The sequence below is a fragment of the Argopecten irradians genome, chromosome 6, assembly GCF_041381155.1.
Source record: "Argopecten irradians isolate NY chromosome 6, Ai_NY, whole genome shotgun sequence".
Classification (NCBI taxonomy): Eukaryota; Metazoa; Mollusca; class Bivalvia; order Pectinida; family Pectinidae; genus Argopecten; species Argopecten irradians.
The window spans coordinates 23,951,914-23,968,522 of NC_091139.1; the positions used below are offsets into that span (position 1 = coordinate 23,951,914).

Consider the following 16,609-nt stretch of genomic DNA (forward strand, 5'->3'; position numbering starts at 1 on the left):
TATTGCTGAGCCTGTTTGAGGCCCACGTGGGGCAGAATTGAATCGGGTTATGGCTGTAGGTTGCTGCTTTTTCTCCTGGAACTTCCTTATTTCCCTCAAGTAAGCATTATCTGGCCTCTCTGAGACCCCTACAGTGCCATGTTCCCTTGTAAGTTTTGTGGTTGATAGTTCATCATGGTTCCAGGCATATGGTTGATTCTATTTCCTCTTTGTATATTACAGAGTTATCTCCCATGTAGACAGGAATCGCTTGTGACATCATTACTTTCTGAGCACAAATTACTTTGTTTTCTCAGAAAAGTACGAAGTTATATGCTCGCAAACATATGATGTCACAATCAATACCTACCCGCAAGGGCAGATAAGATCTCTCATCTAAACCCATACTTAAGTACTGGTAAGTTAAAGAAAAAGAACTGCATCCCTGAGGTTTAATGGCTATAGGACTGACCAGATATCAAGACTTCTTGTTCAATTCAACAAATTCCCAAATAAAATCTAATAAAATAGCTCTGCCAATTAAAGTTTATTTTAACTATAACAATAGAAGTTTTGAAGTAAATTAAAGTACATTGCAATAGCTAAATAACTTTATAAACAAGAATCTACATATGAAAAAAGGAATAAATTATTTTCTTTGGTGAAATAATTATGACTTAAATTACTATTTGAAAGAAATAATGTGAAGTCTTAAAAGAATTTTAATTGTAAATCGGAACCATGGTAAACCAAGACTTCTAAAATTTTAAAGGAGAGAAAATTAAAATGAAACTATTATAATTAAAAAGTTTTATTTTATTTTATGGCAAGTTATTAAAAGATATAAGCTAGCTAGGTCTTAATTGTTGAAAATGCTTCGCCTCATGTAAATATATAATGCTTGCATGGCTCAATCGATGGAGGCTGTATCCATGGTGTATATATGCGCGTGTGTATTTATATTTATGACAACATATATAACTTAAAATTTCAGAAATAATTATAAGCTATACAAGTAAATGCATTTTGTAGAAAGATGATGAGACAGCTATAGTTTTAAGGAAATTGAGTTGTGATTACAGAGAATTTTAGATTTAATGTTGTAGCCAAACTATGTTTTTAGTTATTTCAAGGTTTATGTTTTGAGTTTTTAAAGGGGATTTTTATTTATTTCTATTCTATATATGATACATCAAACAGACTGGACATTGATCAGGCTATATTTCTGTTCAACCATATACGACCCAAATAAGCGCCCTGGGGGCATTTACAAAATTGAAAAAATGAAAAGGTGCTAATAAGATGAAATTATTGGAAATCTAGACAGTTTTATGTAGTTTTGGTCTTTATTTATGTGTGGACAATTGAAATCGTGGCCTCAAAAATGAGGAGGGGCACTTATAGTGACATGGGCGCTTATTGGGTTGAATACATTAGGTTATAATTAAAAGATGTATTGTATATATGTTGATATACATTCCCATAAAGGGATTCATATAGACAAATGCTCTACTGTTTTGTATTGAAATAAAACAAATCATGATGTGAATTGACCCAGATGTTTATTATACACCAATCAGATTTGGACAGTACGATGAGGTCATCGCAACTTATTACACACCACTGACGGAGATTTGATTGTTGTGAATTAGTGCAGGAATCCCGACGATGCAATTGTCGATGCAAGTGGTGTGTGTATGGCGACAATTGTTGCACCAAATTTGCCACTAGGTGTCAGTATTGTAGCCACACCTCTAAATTCTGATGGAGGGACAGATGGACTTCATGCTGGGCTTCTCACGACATGTTTAGTCAGTTTAGCCTTGTTAGCTTTGATATCGTTGAAGAATGGTTGAATAACCTTAAAAAAATAATAAAAAAATCTCTGGACTTTTTGTAGATTTAGACAAAGTTGTTTAAGAGGGATAAAAATGCTTAAATGTTTTAGGATTCGTTAAACGTTTGATTTTGTTTTGTTGCTTTTGTTAAATTTTAAAAAATAAAGCTAACAAAACGTTGATAGGTTGATGTTTGTCTTTATTGTCATTAACTGTGGTAGTTAAAGGTGCAAAATTCTGGCAAAACTGACTGGAAAATGAAGATGAATGAGAGGCTAGTTTGGACAAGTGTAAAAGTCCTTTTATACAGGAAACATGGTGCTGTGGCACCGAAATCATTCTGTTGCTCTTGTAACAAATGAATGCTAAATTAGATTTAAAACAAAACCGTTGAAAAAGTAACTTTCGCATTTACACTGAAGAATGTCGAAGAATACTACACGACAATTAGCGATGAATAATTAGGAAGTAATTTTAGGACATAATGACGTGCTGGATTAATGCAACTGTTTTATATTGTAATGGAAAATTTGTTATTCAAGGAGAGAAGAACTGTTGAATAAAGAATATCTTAAAAAAATATTTTACTTGAAAGTTATGACATGATAATGATGACATGCCACCTTAGGTACACAGCTTAATATTGATCAGGGATTGTGTTACACAAATTATAACTAGTTATTGATGGGTCCCACATCCTGCTTGCAGTTTATTGGAAATCTTCTGCTTCGAAGGACATTACTAAGATATGACAGCATGCTTATGACAAAATATCTAGTAATTTTTACATGGAGACACTTTTTTCTTACTGTCAAATTCAAAAGTGTTATCTTTAGAATCATAGTATTGGCGGAGTTTAGTGGCAGAGGAAGTCAAAGTACAAAGAGAAAAATCACCCAACCTACGAATATTAGATTGCTTTACATTAAGTTTTGGAATGGTGACTCCGGGATAGGAGACTTGAGGCAGAATTGAAGAAGGACATTCTCAAAGTTGAAGGGTGCCAGTGCTTTTTGACATCCATCTCCGCTTGGTTTTTTGTTGTTTTATATTCTCTGCCATTTTGTTTGTTTCTGGGGCAGAGTTTAGCAACTGAGGCACCTGGTGTCTCATTATAAGTTATAGCTACCCAGAGGATGATAAAAACCCTACTGATGACTGCTAACAAGGACCAAATTGTCAGGTTTTATTGTTCCCTTATCTGGCTCATTGGGTGCTAAGTTATCCCTCACAAGTGTGAAGGGAGCATCTATCCAGGGTCAACCAAGGCCACCAGGCTACTTGTACAGCCACACAGAAAGGCCAAAGTCTTATCTGATTTCGTTAGGGATAACTTATGGCACTTAATTTTGTTTGGGATGGAAAATGGTAGGTCATAAGAACTTTACATGGAAGTTATTTACCTTTCTCATTGTAATGAAAGCTTAGGAGGATAATGAACTAAGGGAGTGATGGTCCTGTCTGTAAACTTGGTTCAAAGGTGATAGAAAACAGTTGAGGCTAAGTCAATTAGAAGAACATGTAGAATTGGGAGATAAGGCCAAGACAATAGGGACAACATAAAATTGTGGGTTTCTGTCTTTTTAAAATGTAGGATTCTCCTTTAAGTGGAATGTGGCACAATGCCTTTGGTAAGCTATTGGATATGACTGCAATGTATTTTTCCCTAATCTTTGATGCTTGAAGGTAACCATTAATACCTCTATTGATCTGTTGTCAGAAAATTTACATAAATAAGGTCTGTCCTCATCTTGGAAGTTTAGAGGTATAGCCAAAAAGAAGACCTCACTGCTCTCAGATCGGATGGTTTACGGGCGGGCACCAGATTCTTTCTCAAAGTCTTGAACTAGAAGCCATATTTGCAGCAACAAATTCGGCTTTGTTTACAGTTTAAACGGGGCGTTATCCTCAATCTTGAGACAGAAAATGTTTCGATCTTGTTTTAGTCGGATTTAACCTTAGTCTTGAAATCGGAAGGTAAACAAAATATTTTTTCTTAATCTTGAAGATTAATGGTAAACAAAATAGGGCTTGCATCCTTGTTTTGGATGGAAAACAAAACCAGGTTTGCCCTAAAACATGACATCCTAGGATGTTCCAGCTACTGATACCCTACAAGTAAAGGGTGGAGGCCACGCTGGTCAAATCTCCTGCCAGCATTCTGATTAATAATCATCTACCAATAAGCTTGCCTTTCTCTCTCCTCCTTAGTGGGGTTTATAGGGCTATAACCGACATGTACTGGCCAGCCCTAAAGTCAAATGGGTTCACCAAGATCAGAAGAAGATCAATTTGGTGAGCTTTTGAATCTAAGATAACCAAGCTTTATCTCGACAGAAAATTAATCATTTGAATAAATATCCTTATGTTTTTATTGCATTAATTATTTTGAGATATATTTGATTAAATGAAGGGGTGTCTAAAGCTGTAGTTAATTGGAAGACCAAAGATGAATTCCAATTTTTTATTTACACAACTTTATAGTGAGTTCTGTTTATGAGGTTTTTATCTTAGGAGACAGAGATAAGGTGGAATGCGGCATGTAGACTTTTATGACTGATCTGGTGATCAAGTATAGAGAGTTTTCAGTTCATTAGAATGAGTCTGAAACGAGAATTATAGCAGATTATATACTAAGTTCACCTGTTGAAGACTATAATTATGTTAGTCAACAAAAGAGAATTCATAATTCATTGCTAATGATTTCCTTAAATTTCATCATTTTTTTTGTAAATCGGTCATTTGAAAAATTTTATTCCTATGATTCTTTTGTGGGTTAATTGAAAAAGGTGATTTGCCTAAAATTACCATATGTGCTCGCACTTTTAAGAAAACAAGAGAATGAAGCTGGTCTATGATTAATATTGATATTCAAATTGACATAAATCATACATTGAGCTTTAAACTTATTAAGAAGCTTTTGATTTCTGAATTGATGTTTGCTGATCAGTTAACTGTTGAAAGGTTCAAAAGTGTGGTAATTGATAAATTCTTCTGGGTCAAACCTCTTGTTAGATAGGATGATTAGTTCCATGTAAAACAGTGCATATAACCTGGACGATAACATGATCAATTCAAATGAATCTTAATTACTCTACAATAGATTACTTCAGATGACTGCCCAACCATTGGCTGTTTCTAGTGATAAAAACCATGATGCACTATGTTATAGTTTTTCCAATAATAAAAAAGCATGATGCGCTAGGTTACCATTTCTCTATTAATGAAATGATAAATTGATGGTGGTATTGGGTTTTGTTGTATATATATTGGATTCCTGTAGACAAATTGCGTTAGTATCGGTAGATAAAGAGGAATTTGTAGCATTGCTGTCAATGTTCTGGGGAAAAAGGACCATTTTTTATTACATTCTGAAATAGGCTTTTATTAGGAGTCCTGGATGTTCTCAATCCAATTTTACTTGTGAATTGTGAATGTTGTCATGTTTGTGGCTCTAGTCACAGTGGCCTTGAGTGGCCTGATGCTGTGGCCACTACTGTTAATTTATAAGATGCTCTTAGGGTTTTGTCACATGATGCTGCGGCTACTTTGGCTAATTTTAGGGAGCTAATTTAGGTGCCATAGCATCCTGAAAAAGGTCTCTGGCTCATCAGGTCTGCTCCAACATGCCGACATCCGGTAGTTAAATCACCGCCTCTAATGGAAAAGGACAATTGTACAGTTCCTTTTCCAATAAATGAACACTTTACACAAATGCATTCAATGTACAAAGTTAGATTTTTTCACTGGTATTCAGTGAACCTAAATGAAAGTTTATGGCTTTTGTAATTGTATGCTCTGATAAACTCATAGAGAAAATGTCACAATCTTATGCTTTCATTCTTTTGAAAAATACTATAATGTGCTTTTAAAGATTACTTAACTTTGATTGTAATCATGGTTTGCCTTAAATGTTGCACCATATGTAGGTTTCTGAGCAACTGAACAATCTATGGAGTCAAAGGTCGATACAGATTTGAATTGTATATGGTTTGATGCAATTTAAAGTAACTTTTTTGTGTCTTTGTTGTATTAAGCTCAAATTGACAATTAAACATCTTACAAACTGCACAGTCATTAAGGTATCTCTGCTTCTGACTTTGTTTCAAGGTCACAATTATGGAGATGTAAAAGACATCTTTGTTTCAGATCGCATTTTATGGCTTTTTAGTGGTTAAGTGGTTTTCAAAGCATTGTTTAAAAATTCATTATTTTACATTTGCATGTACGGTATAGATAATCTATATATAAAGCAAATGAAGGAACACTGCATGGTTTGATTATAGATAAATCTAAAATTCTATTTGGTTTTAATTAAGTTTCAAGATGTATGTTTCCTGAATTCTGTCTGGTTTTAGATATCCATGTCCATACATATCAACATGTTTTGCTTAATTCCTGAAACTGACGTTTTCCGATGACACCGTGGAATCGCTTTCCGAAACCAGACAATTGAACAGTGTTAAACAAGAGACATTTATTCTGAGAATGTCTGAGAAAACTTCTCTATCTGTCCTGGCTTTATTTGCAATTGACGGGTTCTGCCAATGACAGTGACAATTTTTCCGCGCCTCGTTAGATAGAGGGCACCACTAGCAGGAAATTTGGACGATGTTAGTTGACCTTTAGTAACCTTGTTTTGGATCCAGACATAGCCAGGCTTGTCCTAGAAAATATCAACTCATATTCAAGGGATGAAATGTACTTGAAATCCACTAGATATTGTATTTATTCTTGAAAAAATATCACAAACTTGGAACAAATATTTTGAGACAGTTTTAAGTTTCTACAGTCCGTGATCAAATGTTGTTTAGCAATTTGTAATTACTTTTACATTAGAAAGTTAATAGGCTATTTTTCAAACTGTCAAAATGAAAACATTTTGGCAGATAGCCATCTTGGCTCTCTACAATTAGAATGTTTATGCCAAACTTTTTGCAATTATTCTTACTTTATTCAAATATGTAATTAGATCAGTTTGATCATTTCAATGGTAGTTAATGGCCATTTTCTTATTGATTTCACAGAAAATAATTAATGTATAAAAATATTGAGAATGCAAATGTCAAAATGTAGGATTAATTCAAGATAAAATGTTGTATAGGACAACCACTTTCTCCACTGAATTTAGAAAAGAATGCTTATGTCATCATCGTCAAGCTACAAATACAGTTTTTCAACTGCTAGAGTGCATACTAATGAAATCCTACTTTAATTTGACCAGTTGAGTAACTCAAAACCATTCTGTTTGTTAGCCAGCTGCATGTATCGGATATCGCTTGTACTTTTTCCGCCTGAAACCCTTGTTAAATGCTAACAAGACATTACTTTGGAAAATGATTCAATGGGTAAAAAAGTGGAAGACTTGTTTTTATGGACTTTTAGAGCCTTAACTGTCACCACTGGCTAATTGAATGTAATTATCACAATATTTTGAGACATATTAAGAAAGACTTCCATCATTTTCAATCTAATTCTTGCATAATTTTATGTCCATTTTCAGTTGAAATATCTAATCCCTGGTCTCTGTCGTAAATTTCAGCCCAATTAAGGAGGCTTTGGGGATTATAAATATCAGAAGGAATTTTGCAGATGGGTACCAGTACAGCTAGTGGAAGTCAGTGGTTGCAGGCCGGGGGTGTACTTTAGATAGCTTGTCACATACTGAGAATACATGTTAATGTATTTTCAGCCTATAAAGAGGTGAAATATGGCCCACAACCCTCCCACTCCCCATTCACTAAAAAGCCGTTAAATTTTAAAGCTGGAAATTGAATCCAAGCTTTCTGCTATCCATTTTTTTTTTCTTTTTTTTTTTTTTTTTTTGAAATAGATTTATTGAAATTTGTTTTAAGTTGTTTTTTTTTTCCTCAGTGGAATCTTGTATCAAATTTGAACCTCCAGTATGGGTTGAATGTACTTGAAAGAAAGAAATTCAAATACATACTACCGAAGAATGAGCCACATTGGTTATCGGATTTGTATTGAAGCTAGGTTCCATGCTTACTTTTCATCTTTACAAAAGAATTTATTAGTTAGATATCAAAATGTACATTAAAATAATTCATAACTTGATGTATTTATAGTCTATGGCGATATGATGAAATATCATAATGCCCCACATTGTTTACTATACAGCAGGTTTGAATTGTGATCACATTCTTTCCCTCAGTAGCTCGATCAGTCTGTAGAGTTGTGGACCACTACGCCTAGGGTTCTGGGTTTGATTCCAACAGCTAACACACTACACTCGCCCTTTTGTAACACTAAAAACCTATGGTATTTTAGGGGAGATGACCTAAAATATGTTTTAAAAAACAACATCTAAAGAATGGTTAAAATTTATGTGGTTTTGTCTCCTATCAATAACTAGGGTAATTTGAAGACATGCAAGGCATAGAATGTAGAGGAATTTAGGAGTACCTCCAGAAAAACTGATAGCTAGTCTATACACTCTGTGTTAGTCGGTTTCAAACTCCTTACCTGGAGGTCGAAGCCAGTAATAATGTGAGAACACCTTAACCACTCGTCCAACTTAAAGAAAACAATATTGATTCAATCCACCAATCTAGGACATATTTTATGGTGACCTATAATCAGCACAAGAGAAATAGGTTGATGACCAGGTAACGATGTTTCTGAAAGGTCAAGACTGTCTGAAACCCAGCACTATTGTTACTTATAGTGTTGTGTTATAAGAACAAAGTACAAAGAGCTTGGTCCCTGGTCTTATTGTTTCTAAGGGATTTACGGGAATTCACATTGTTATTACTGGTATGTTGATCAATATTACCAGTGTTTCGCTACTCTCTGTCACAAAAACGCCCAGACTAATCCGTCACCTCTCGATAATAACGCAGTAATTCACTACCTCACAACAAGGGGCTACGCATCTTGTTAGTCATAGTCAGGTCATGTGACATTAGATGTAAGACGAGCAAAGGTCAGAGGGCAGTCATGTGACCATTGATCATGAACGTATATTTTCGTTTCCATTTTTTTTTAGTCATATAGATACAATTTCTATGAAAAACGTGTGATATTATTATTTTACCAAAGTTGTCTCCCTTTGTTTTATTAGCTCCTTGTGTTGATTTCATCACTTAATATAAAATGAATTAGTTTGATATTTATCAGAACTTAGTAAACAATGTCATGTCATTCCAAGATGAATAGTACACAAATTTATCTTTGTAACATTTGAAATCAACCTGGAATTATAGCAGACACTGCGTCTGGAATGATGTAGAGTATTTCAGAATAACTAATGTTTTTTGACATACTCCAGGAAATTAATGGGATTCTATTTGCAATAATTCTTCAATTCTGGGATTTAATCATAAAACTATTACACATTGTAAACTGATCCATTGGTGGAGTAGTAATATATCTGCTGACATTTCACCACGCTAAATTGTAAATAACTACAATCTGGTCAAACCTTGGTCATAGTACAGGTCATTTCTGTAAAGTTCAAAGGCCAAGTGATGTGATTGGTCGATATGTCGCACTGGGGCCGATCAGGAGTGGGATAATGTCGTTTAGATTTACAGAATCCACAACGATTCCTATTCTGTACGGACAAAACACAACAGGAGTTAACAAGAAATCAATATCGCTGACTCACTCCTTCAACGGGCCTAATTTTTACAACTTTCTATGCACCTCAAAATGATAAAATGATGAACCAGACCATTCTTCAGATTATAATTAGTTGACTCTAATCATTATCGGGGATTGGCCGAGTGTAACCCATAGCCGTCCACTGGAGCTGGGGCTATCGTCATGGCTAGCACCCAGGGTTGTGTTTCTAAGCATTAATCATAGTATCGGTGTGAAAAGTTAGAAAACTCATAATTTACTTCTCAAATCGGCCAACAGGGGGATCATTTTATGTTCATAAATCTTTATTCCTGGTATTAAAGGCTTTGGCATAATTTGGTTTTTATTTTGAAATGATCACAGATTGTGATAGAATACAGAGGCCACAGTCTTGCTGATACTAAAAGAAGAAGCAATTTCTATCTTCCTTTGGCCTTGAGCGGTCTGATGTTCAGCGTAAAAAATGCAGTCATTGTTTTTTAAGAGATCAATTATTTCTTGTTAACATTTTGAAATAATTACACATGGCGGTAATGAATTGCCAAAAATAGATCGAGGATTCTCAGTTAAAGTGTTGGTTGGGGACAGGTTTCGGTTTGATGGTCCATTGTTGTCCAGCTCAATCATCGTCATAACAACATTTACATACCTCAAAATTGACATATTTGATGGCTGTTCAAATACTTCAGTCTCGCACAACAAGAAAAGTTACATAAAAACGGCCAAAAAACTTGATTGCTAATAGCCATCTGTCCAAATGTCTGACTTCATCAGTAGAAATAAAGATACATCTGACTGAGAGTATCACCATGGCGACCGGGGACTGGGGCGTCCCTGCATATTTAACATTGGCATGTGACATCGTAATGAAGGGAAATGACTTGACATTATCATTATAGCCTTTCTTAGTTAGTTAAATTGTCATCCAAAAGTTCAGGGCTTCCTGTTGTCACGGTGGCAGACAATTTTAATATTCTGTCACTTTTTTGTCTCGTAGGTTAACTAGAAATTGAATTAGGTTAACTAGAAATTGAATTACGAATTTTTATGTCCTGTCATGAAACAAAGTACATTGTATATATATAGTATTACCGGTACCATCTATGTCACGACCCATCCTGTCCTGTCATGTTCTATCCCATTCTGATTTCTTATGGAGGTGGTGGCATTTATACCATAAAGACAATAATTGTAAATACTAGGTTTCTAGTAGAAATGGATAAGGTTGGATATACTAATGGAAGTAGTGGTTTGAGGAGGAGTTTGGAGGGCCCAGATTCAAATCCTTCGATTGCAGTGATCATTTATGTGCAGCTGTCACAGAGTTCTAGAAAATATATTACACATGCTGGTCCACTTCTATCACAATTCTAGATTGGCCATTATGAATACTAAAATTATTAAAGATGCTCCACGGCCGACAGAGCATAAATGATATTAACCATTTGAGCAATAATTGGTGTTTAATTGTGTATATATATGTCTAATTAAAACAAAAAATAATATAAAATAATTTATTTCGCTTTTGGTGCATGCACAATCAGTACTTCATTCCATATAGGATATAGTGTCATGGAATTTTTTCGGGATGCAATTAATTATTTTTCATATTTTTAACTTGAAGTAAAATTAGAAGCTCAAACTTTTCAATGGTGGTAATTGTGTAAAGTAAGTAACTTTTGTAACTGAAGAAAAATACTAAATCATCTGCTCCTGTTTTTAATAGTGAAAAAATACCATTTGTCAGAGGTGGAGCATCTTTAAAATATTTAGCTACATGAACGATTGTCTACATAAAGTTTCTAACAAAGGGGAGATAATCGTCTTAAAACTTCTTTAGGAAAACTCAAGTTTTAATGGTAAAGTCCAAACTGACTATTTCTGCACAATCAGATTTACAAATAGGCAATTGTAAAATGTCACTTTGGAACAAATAGGAATGAATTGGGTTAAACCGTTGATTGATAAACAGTCTGATTAAACTGTTATAGTAAAATTAATTAATTTTTTTCTGTTGACAGTGACCGGTCAGTTGGACCCCCCAGATGATATTCCAGACCCCAACACTTCCGACTTCGACTACCGGTCCGGCCAGTTTGATCCGCTATCATCGTAAGTATTCAAATTGTTTGTATAATTTTATGACATCATAACAAATAACATTAGCTTGTATTTCCTGAAGTAATTATGGATGGAAACCTTCAAGCTGATTTGTTTCATGGGGATGTTGTTTTGATTTTCAGCTCCATATCTCTGTTTTCAATGAAAGAACACATTCTCAACTTTGCTCTGATAAATTGTTTGTAAGCAGAAGATGCGTTAACCTATGTGATCTATAAGTATGTGTGATGGAGGTCCAGCTGCTGTATACAGCTATTTTGAGGATCCCAGCTCACAGCAGCCATTCCCTGTCTGGGTACACTATATTGATTCTATAGACTTATACAGTTTGACATTTTCAATATACTGATTTATAACAACCAATATTTATCTTCCTTTAAAATCTCTGAAGATATACTATTGTATTAAGTTCTTTGTTCGATATTCACATTTGTAGTCTTTGTTCTAAAATGATGCCACTATCTTGTCTCTAAATATGAATTACCCACATGTCCTCCTCATACTCCCACGTCACAACAAAATGTAAAATAAAAAAGATGAAGGTCTTGTTTGACCATGAGATCATGAATGTTCATGTGATAACTCTTACTGATTGGCACTCCTCCAAGGTTCAAATTGGACTTCTGGAATTGTGGTTTAGATCTACCAGAAATTATTGAAATCCGTGGGAAATGGGAAATATTTTCTAATTATCCAGATTTTATCCAGGTTTCAATATAACCAAATTGAGAACGACAATGGATTTGTGTGAACAGGGATTAAAATAGACTTCAAATCAAGCAATATTTTAATATAATCGAATTCAAATTAAGTTGGTATATATTTATATGCTGTAAATGATCCTCTCTAATTGATCCCATTTGGATTTAACCCCTGGGCCCCCCCATTTCCCTGCCAGATATATTATAAATTGAACTATATGTATATTGCTTGTACATTTACAAGACAAATACTTGTTCATAATTCTTCTATTCATGACCATTTGGAACAGTTTAAGTCAGTGTGTTCAAATGATCTACCTGTAATATGGTGTAGTGAATCCTAAATTCCCTACTGATTTCAAGATTAACTCACGGTAGTTCAAGATCTGAAAGAAATTTATGGCAGTGAATTTGCAGCCCATCAAATTGTTTACAAAGTCAAAAGTGTTTTGCTCCCTGCTTATAAATGTATGGCTTGTTGAGATACTGAGCGCTTGTTTATATAAAACAAACCCTGTGGATTGCTCCGTTATGGCTATGTATATAGAGATAAGGTCCGATCTTGTCAGATTCCTCTATGAAATATGAGGAAAATATTATAGGCAGTGTAATTTCTCTTGCCTATAGTCATGTGATAGAGGATTTGTAAAGTTTTCATAGAACATATGGCACCATATATGATTGGTACCTGTCTTTGGTTCAAAACATCCGAGGATAAGATTTATCAAGAAAAATGTAATCTGCCATATTTTGATAATTGAATGTAGGAGGAGGTTGAGAGGGTCAGAAGTAAGAATCAGCCATATATCAGCCTGTCACATTTGTTATGTGTAACTGGTAGTCATGTTGGCTGCTGCCATTCTTAGGGCCAATTCTTGCTTCTGTCTTCTTGATATCATGTATATGTATATAGTGGTGATAAAGTCTACTGACATTTTTCTGGAAATGAAACTATTCAAGCTTACAAATTGTGTTGTATTTTGGTAACAAAGTGCTCCTGCCTTGAAATGGTTGACCCCCCCCCCCCCCCCCCCCGGAGGGATTATATCATTATACCTACACTGTTCCCATTGTATTCCATTGATTCAAATCTTTTTCTTGTTTTGTTGTTAAGAAATGAAAAATTAAGAATAGAAATCAATCAACTGAATATTTAAGAAATGAAAATTCAGTCTAAATTTTGTATAAATAAGTGGATGATTTTGGTCTGTTTTAGTTATATCTGTAATGCTATCAGAATAATCCCTGCTCAAAATAGGTCAAGATCTTGTTTCTATGGATTCGGAAGCCATTTTGTGGTGTTGCAGCAGACGACACTTGTATGAATTGGCAGAATCTATTATTACATAGTGTGATGACATTTCTGATCTGATGTATTTTATCAATGACTGGATTTTATTTTAAACTTCAGGCATGTTCCATCTAATTCCGAGAAAGCCGAAACCTTTTAAGGATCTTGTTACAACAAGTCGTATTTGACCCCATTAATTAAACACTGCTTAATCTGGAACTTATTTCTGATGGAAACCCTTTAATTCTAATGGCTTACATAATCATTTTGTATGGATCTGTATTTTTGTTACAAATACCATTAGTTCTTTTAAAGCCTGCATAAAAAATATATTGAAATTTCTTTTATTCAAATCCTCTTTAATGTTTCTTACTTTAAATTTAAGCGAGAAAATGGAACCTTCTAAAACTGAGGCCATGTTAATCTGAAACCTTGCTAATTGAACATTTTGTCAATTTCAAAAAAAATCTTTTTGCTGACATTTTATCGATCTGGAAGCCTGTTAATTTGAGATTTTGCTAATCACCATTTTTCAACTTTGTGGTAATAATTCAGAATGTCTACAAACCCTCTAGTCACGTTTCCTGTTTCATTATTCTCTCCATAATGGGGACACCAGGTGTGGCTATCAACAAAGCAAAATATTTGTGCTAATAATCTGCATCTTTACATGATGTAGCTATAACCACAGGAAGACTATGTTGGCTTTCATTAGGTTGTATGTTCCTCCCTACACAATATTGATTATAGATTTAATAATCGGGGGACAAGACAGCGCGGTTTGTGTCGCTATGATTAATAGACCTAAGAAGGAAACAGTGCTTAAATGTTCACAGCTCTATAGTTATAAAACACTGCCATTGCAGATATATCATTTGCTAATTATTTTAGAAAATAATAGAAAGAATTCATCATAATTATTGTTGTGTGAAAGATACAAAAGGGAATGAAATATTTTATGGTATATTTTTTTTTCTTAATTCTGTCATTTTTAAACTCTGTCATTGTAATCGGAATGGATGAAGCTCGGGGTATGTGATAGAATTATGATGAGTAGGTATTAAATACATCTTGCAGGAAGGAAAATGAAAACTGTAGGTGTAAATTCAAAGTATATGTATGTGTGGACATTATTCCTGATGTGAATTGATATAATTCTCACTGAAGATGAAAACATTGTATCGGTTGAAGATGATTTCAGTGCTTTTGATATTTGATGATCAGAGTCTCAATCTCAATCTTGAAAATAAATTTAAAAAATCTCTCATGTGACCATACTTTCTATAAGAATTGATATAGTGAATTTGAAATTATAGTTTTATAGATTCAATATACTGCCAATTTTTATATGTTCCATGATTGAATGGACTTTTGCTTAAGTTACTCTACTCTAGCTGTTACCATAGCAATGTATCATGCATACATTTTAAGGAGTAAAAGAAATGTAAATGATGATGATTGAGCGTGCTTGGATTTGGAAAAGTACAGTTTATTTTCATGTAGTACATGTATTTTGATATCTATAAAAATAAGATAAACGACAATGATTGAATGTATCAGGATTTTGAATGGTACAGTAATTCCATACAGAGCTCTGTATTCCTCTGGTAGTCTGTGATATATCTTGTTTTAAATCATTTGTAAATATTACTTTGTTCAAGTATGCACTTCTACATGGCGACCTTAGAAGGTCAAGGTCAAGTGGTCAAGTTCAAGTGCCAGAGACGATTGGTCCTTCAAATCTCTTAATTCTATCCCATGGAACATAATCATATGCCCAAGCTCCTGTGTAAAGTCAGTTAGTCTGTTGCTTGAGCTCACTGTTAATTAAGAAGCAATAGATGTGTTTGATATTAAGTATTTTTACCTAAACCGATTCAAACATGAGTATAAAACAGCAAATTCACCAAATAAGAAATTAAGATCAAGTTGTAAAAACAGGACATTTTTTTGCGAATTTAGAAAAAAAAAATATGAAAATTTTATCTAAAATTAAATGTAAAAGAATTAATTCTACAATATCATCTTAGAGTTTCATCAAGGATGATTTTATCTAACAAAGCAATTGCAACTTCATAAATACCTAACCGGTGTTTTATGATAATAACTACTATTCCACACCTTGTGAGAAAACAATTTACTGTTGTGGTCTTCAAATTGTCAATTTCATTTACAAATGTCTGTACCTAATCATTCAACAACAAAGTTTTAATTTGCAGGCTTTTATATTTTATTCTGATCTAGAGCAGTGAAGAAAAGCAATGGCTTTTAATCAGAAGGCTGGGATGGTTTTTGAACCTTTAGGTGAAATCGAATACGGTCCAACAGAATAAATGACAATACATGTTTGCTGTTTTAAGAGTTATGGACCAGTTCGGAGCTTATTAACTGAAAACATATCCCGGTGAACATCAGAAATGATATTTCTACCCAGTAAGTCTTTGACATTTAGGAGAACTTATCTTGTGTCATATTTTCCGGATATGAAAGATAAAATGATATTTTTCATCAAACTTATAGTGTTACGCATCGTGGCCTGATGAAATTCTATATTTGATCAGAAGAAACAAAACCAGGGTGTGCTGCCATGTTGATCACTATCTGTTGTCACTCTGTATTGGACATTCTATTTTATACTGCAAATATGGCTTTCAACAGGGTCCTTATTTAGACATAATAAAAATGGCTGATCTGCTGCCAATGATGTATATAGGTTGCCACTGTAATCTTTATTGTCTACAAAGTATCACATGGCATAGGGTAAAAACTGCATGTGTCATAGCAGGGGTGATTATAATCATACTAGGGTGAGTAGGGGGAGGGGGGTATAGTAGAAGAGGCAATGTCATTAGAATCATTTCATTGACCAGAGAGAGATGAATTACTGATGTATTGAAAGAGAGTGGTTCTTCACTCTGCTGGTTGTTTGCTGAAAAATTGCTGATTGGATTTTTATGCGTGTAAAAGTAGTCTCCCTTGGCAAAACTTTTGTAATTAACTGACCTACGCCGATTACCAGCATGTATCCTCTCGTCCTAGTGATCAGTTGTCTCCCCTGGGTACGTTGGAGGTTGGAT

At 34.2% G+C, this 16,609-nt stretch overlaps 1 long non-coding RNA gene across 1 annotated transcript in view; it reads left to right on the forward strand.

Annotated features, from left to right (window-relative positions):
* The window catches only part of LOC138325394 (uncharacterized), a 152,636-nt gene that overhangs the window by 87,752 nt on the left and 48,275 nt on the right, over positions 1-16,609 (forward strand). The window contains exon 3 of the long non-coding RNA XR_011208775.1: positions 11,441-11,531. This is a non-coding gene — a long non-coding RNA (uncharacterized lncRNA). The remainder of the gene's footprint in view (positions 1-11,440; positions 11,532-16,609) is intronic.